Source organism: Lytechinus pictus, chromosome 17, assembly GCF_037042905.1.
Source record: "Lytechinus pictus isolate F3 Inbred chromosome 17, Lp3.0, whole genome shotgun sequence".
Lineage (NCBI taxonomy): Eukaryota > Metazoa > Echinodermata > Echinoidea > Temnopleuroida > Toxopneustidae > Lytechinus > Lytechinus pictus.
In genome coordinates this window covers 31,776,466-31,782,910 of record NC_087261.1, presented here as the reverse complement: position 1 = coordinate 31,782,910, position 6,445 = coordinate 31,776,466, and positions in this window count along the sequence as shown.

Here is a 6,445-nt window from a genome sequence, read left to right as displayed (position 1 = left end):
TCGGCCCGCAGTTGTTCAGCATGTACACTTCGCCCATATCTCACATCATCAAGAGGCACGGACTCCAGTATCACCGATATGCAGATGATACACAGATTTACTGTACCGTCAACTCATCTCAAACTGAGGTCAATTTAGGACTTCAGCGCATTGAATCCTGTGTAGCTGACCTCCAGGAATGGCTGTCTAATAACTATCTTAAGATGAATAAAAGACAAGACGGAATTCCTTATTGTGGGATCTCGTCAACAACGAGCCAAAGTTACAATAAACCATCTAAGAATTGGCAACTCTTTAATCAAGCCTTCTGATCAAGTGAGAAACCTTGGAGTAGTGTTTGATTCCTCACTTACAATGGAGCAGCATGTCACAGGCACTTCCAAGGCTGCCTGTATCTCTATCCGTAATCTTGGAAGGATCCGCAAGCATGTAACTAAGAAAGTTGCTGACCTCCTTGTTCATGCCTTTGTAACAACCCGACTGGACATTTGCAACTCAATTTTGACTGGTTTGACTCAACATCAACTGCACAGACTTCAGCGTCTGCAGAACATGGCCGCACGTCTTGTATCCCTTCAAAGAAAGAGAGTCCACATTACTCCAATTCTGCGTGACCTACATTGGCTGCCTGTCAACCAGAGAATATCCTATAAACTTGGGGTCCTCGTATTTAAAGCGCTTAACGATAAATCTCCACCCTACATATCAGAGCTCTTATCTCAGCATAGACCAACACGCAGTCTCAGATCAGCAGATCAAGCATTGCTGACAGAATCTCTCAGCCACACAACTTGGGGTGACAGAGCCTTCTACATCTCTGGACCAAAGCTGTGGAATAGCCTTCCTCAATTTATCAGGAGAGCAGAGACCCAATCAACTTTTGAGTCTTACCTGAAGACTTTTCTGTTCCCCACTCCAACATTATTGCAAGAATAACTCAATTGTAGCATTACTAGGACAGTACTTGAACTGAATGATGATCCTAAGCACTGTTTAAAGACATTGAAATTTGTGAAATATTTCCTATTTTTGAGCAAGCGCCATGAGCGCCCAGCTGAGGCGGATACCGGCGCTATACAAGAACCCATCATCATCATCATCATCATTAGTATTATCTTGAAAACTGAAATTTATTATTAAACCACAATATAGTCAGAGTTCCTTGACTCTAAATGGCATTTGACCTTGATCATGTGACCTGAAACTCATACAAACTGACCAGGGATACCTGGTTTTTATTTTTTGTTATTTCTTTTAATGTGTAGTACTCATACCTGTCATACCTTGGGAGTTGTTGTGCATTGGTATTTTTTTCAATATGCTTATTAATATGCAAATGAAACACCTATGCAAACATGTCATTACTTTAAAAGTAAATGACACTATTTCATGAAACTTAGACATTAAAAGTAAATAATAATAATAATAATATATAGCATTTAGAGTGTGCCTTCTATCTAGTTTCCTATTCAGAGGCGCAGAGGGGATTATTACACAGAGAGGGGGTGTTATTTGAAATATCATGAGAATAGATATGTTTTAAGGTTGGCTTTGAATGACTCTATAGATTTGGCATTGCGTATTGTTGATGAGCGTTTGATTCTACGAGCTGTAAACAACCCGGTTCCTGAAGATCTTAGATTTCTAGAGGATACATATCCAGAGATAAGATCGTTAAGATAATGAGGAGCACAACCATTAACAATTTTCCATGTAAGCAACAAAATCTTGAATTTTATTCTCTCCAACACAGGCAACCAGTGAAGTTCTTTTAGAACAGGCGTTATATGCGTATATTTCGAAGTTTTACTAAGAATTCGGGCAGCGGCATTTTGCACTCTTTGAAGCTTGCGGATCTGATCATTGTTAGCATTGAACAACAGCGCATGAATGTATAACAGATGAAGTTACATTTGTGGACATGGATTTTCTAATACTATTAACATTATGAATTTGGAAAAACAAATTTCTACATGTCAAATTCACATGGAAATCCATTGGAATTTCAGAATCAAATTGAACACCAAGGTTCCGTGCACTGGGCTTTGCATCAATAAGAGAATTACCAACATACAAAGATCGACACTGAAACTTGGACATTTGATTACGTGACGCGATGATCAAAAACTCACTCTTATCATCATTCAACTGTAATTTGTTACAAATCATCCAAGTTTTCATTTCAGATATACAGGCTTCCATACGGGTTCTTGCATTTGCCTCTTCAAGTGGATCAGAAGGATTAAATGAGGAATACAATTGTGTGACATCTGCATAAAGCTGCTGTCAGGAAAGAAATTTAATTATAGAATGTTTCAGTTAAAGTTTAAACATGTGTTAAACATATTTACTTCATCCAGGTTAGGGTTGTCTTGACGACAAGCATGTACATATGTTTTAAATATTTTAAAAGCAAGCGTTGGAAACGTTTGATACCCCCCCCCCCCCTTTGAGTACAAGTGTACCAGGTTGATGTCATATTTTGTTCCGGTGCTAGAAATATTTCTTACTAGGTGTAGCATTTTCATACAGGTGTCATAAATAGCCAATACACTGCTCTAGCATTTATGAATGTAGTTGACAGATGCACAGGAAGTGTCTTTTATTAATAAGAATGTGTTGCTTTATGCACATCTGTTATTTGAAATTCTTTGAATTACTTTATAGAAATTTTACAGTTAGTCCTAGTAACATAGGGTATATAAGGAGGTTAATTTAAGTAATTCAGGGAGAACCACCTAAGCTAGAATAGACTGCAGATGATATAATAGTATAGGCAGTCGAAGTTAAAACTGAGGGACTACGTCGGTGACGAGATAACGACCCCAGCTGCCGCCGGTTCTCCATCGACATGATTGGTCAAAATTCATGTCATCATTGGGGGCTCGATCTCGTCCAATAATTCGTTGAAGCCATATCTCTGATCTGGGGGCTACTCATCAGGGGGCAACTGTCTGCGGAGGCCGAGGCCGAGTGGAAGAGACATCGCAAGCTGCGGAGGCCAGGAACTGGACCGACCACCAGGGCCGAGTGGGGCATGTCAAGCCAGAAGAGATGATGGGGGCTCTAGTCAACTATTGTTTAAGTTAAGTTATATTTTGTTATATCCATGTATATTTCATGTACAATCATTGTAAAAGAAATCAAAAGGAAACCACAGAATGACAAAAGAGATTTGATTAAATCTTTGTTAATAACTGTTTACGTATTCTTGATTTGGTGTCAAGCAGCAGTAGGTAAATAATTAAAAAAAAGTCACTCCCACGTGACAGATGCACACTAACATTATGAGATCTGGCAATATCAGCAAGTGGGGCAGAATATACACCATATTTCACTTCACATTCTGAAGACAAAGAATTTTGTATCTTTACCTTCTGTGATCTTAAACTTAAATAAGACTTAAATAAGTAAATGAGACTATTTCATGAAACTTGGACATAAGGGTAATCAACCCTTATGTCCAAGTTCATGAAATAGTGTCAGTTACTTTTAAAGTAATGACATGTCAAATACTTAACCTTGGCTACGATTTCAATGTTTATACCACATATGGTAAAAGTTCATTGACTCTGCATGACATTTGACCTTGATCTTGTGACTTGAATCTCCTGCAAGATGATTATTGAGACCTGATTATCCATAGGTTCAAGTTTCATGAAATAGCTTCATACACATTCCAAGTTATGGCATGTCATATACATAACCTTGCTAAAAAATGTCAGTGTTGATACCACTACATGGTCAAAATTCATTTGTCTACATGTGAATCACCTTTGACCCCCATCATGTGACTTGAAACTCGTGCAGAATGATCTGCTTTTTATTACTTGATTACCGTTATATCCCAGTTTCATGAAATAGTTCCGTATACTTTATAAGTTAAAATGAAATTTCAATTTAGTCTCGTTCTGCTTTTCAGGCTAGAAAAATATTTGCTGCCCTTGAACAAGCCCACAAAATTAGGTATTTTTTTTTCTTTGAATGTGTAATACTCATACTTGTCATACCTTGGGGGTTGTTGTGCATTGGTCATTTCTTTTCAATATGCTTATTAAAATGCAAACAATCTTTAAACTTTTCCAAGAGATATTCCAGAGCAAAATGTCATCTAAACGATTAAAAAAGTTTTTAAGAGCTCACAATACAGCAAGATGAAAATAGATATTGATTTAGGTGACAATTTAGGATTTATGCAAATTAGACGTCTTTCCTCTGTTTGGATATATATTAAGACCTTTAGATTGATTTCGGAGGACCTCAAAGTATTTATTGTAGTGTAAAACTTCTTGCATTAGCGAAACAAAATATTTTTTTAAAGTAACGTTAAAAATATATTTATGAAAAACAGAAAGAAATAAGTCAAAATCGATCTTTAGCAGCCATTTTAAAATAGTATAATGAATATGCAAACGAATCACTCATAAAACCAAACTCTAAACCTAATCAAAATTTGATATCCTATAGTTATATACCCGACTTTGTAATTTTAAATGAAAAAATGTATTTTGGCGGTCATGTTGGATTTATGCAAATTAGAACACTTTTCACAATTTGGAATTTTGGGGACTTTTAGTACGGTCTTCTTTGGACCTCAAAAAAATGCACTAAAGTGAAATAAATTGTATTGCAATTTGTTTTAGGTAAAAATTAAAATGACTGGACTATATTCTTTTAATCGCTAAATGCAAAACAGGGTAACAGCAACACCTATCTTTTAACATCTTTTGGTCTGACGAGGCCGGGGTTTGAACTCTCGAGATGGACGCTCTACTAACTGAGCGAACACAACTGTTAATTTTCTACCCATTCCATGCTTCAGAATATCTAAAAGATATTAAATTTTATACGCAAATTTTTACATGCTTTGGCATATGTTTATATCGAAAAAAAGAGAACCAAAGTACAATTTCATGTGAAATCGCAAAATTTATCATTTATTTATTTATTAACTATTTCATTATCTTTTAGTTGATAATCATTTTGGTGCATTCATATTCATATCATGAATTGTAATAGTAATAAACATACTTACCAACCCTCTTAGCGTACTGAACGCTCTTATGTACGCCGTGTTCATTATGAAAATACTCCCACATTTTAGTTATGTGAAATTCATTAAGAATTTTTATGTTAAGCTGAAAATACCAACACCTTTTTCCTTTGATATGGAATATAATGTTTATGATTCTTATATACAGAGTAGTAATGTTCACTATTGGGATTTAGACATAGGCCTAAATATATCACAACATTCTTTCGATTCTAGGATTCCAATCATTTAAACTTACAACACATTACAATGATAACTATTCACAACACGTACATAGTGTATGTTTTAATATTAGGGGGGGGGGGTGGTTAATGATCGGTATAAATTTGATGTCCATTTTTTCGTAATCTTTCCGTATTTAAATATTTCATTACAAAATTTTCGTAATCATTCCGTATTTTAATATTTTCACTTAAAACTAGGCTTCTTTTTTTTATAAAACAAATGTTACTCTGAATTCGACTTTTATGTTTTTTTTTATTTCGCACATCATATTTGGCAAAAATACCAAAACCTTTTTACTTGCAAAACGTTAGGATTTGAGTTAGATGAGCAAAAATAAATTAGTTAAACGACAACGATTTTGTAGACCTCCAAGAGCGTTCTGGGCCTCGTCTTACGAAGAGTCATGATTGATCCAATCAATCGTAATTCTATGGAAATCCATCAGTGTCATAATTTTTTCCACAGAACATTTGCACAATGTCCTCTGTAAACAAAAAGAAGCACAGTGAATTTTTAAGAAAACTATTAATGCATGAATATACATTATAGTTAGAAAATATTTTGAACAAACATGTATTGTAGATGTTGACACTGCTGGCCGTCCATAGTTGTGATTGATTGGATCAATCGTAACTCTTTGTAAGACGGGGCCCAGGTCTATCCTCAGTTGCCGATCCTGTCATATCTACCAATCGTCTTCTTACAGTGTGGACAAACGTGGTGTACATCCTTGAAGCCTTGAACACAGAATGGAATAAAACAACACATGAACCACCATCTAGGATAGATAATAAGAAACGAGAGAAAAATGATACAATGATGTAATATATGAGATAACTTTACTTTCAAAATCGATCAGTGAAGATAGATGAGATAAGAACTGAACGGGAGATGAAGAAAATAATGCCTTAAATTTACACTCTAGAAATGCTAGATGCAAGTTCTAATCCAATCCATAATGATAATAATAATGACCTCTATAGATAATAATAATAATAATAATAATAGTAGTGATTGTATTAATAGTCAGTTTTTATATGGCGCATAACACATAATACATATGTCTCTATGCGCTTCAAAAAATAAAGGAAAGAAAAGGGAATAATCAAATATGACTCATTTCTTTCGTTGACAGACATCCCTCAGTTCTTTTGCTATTTAACCTAC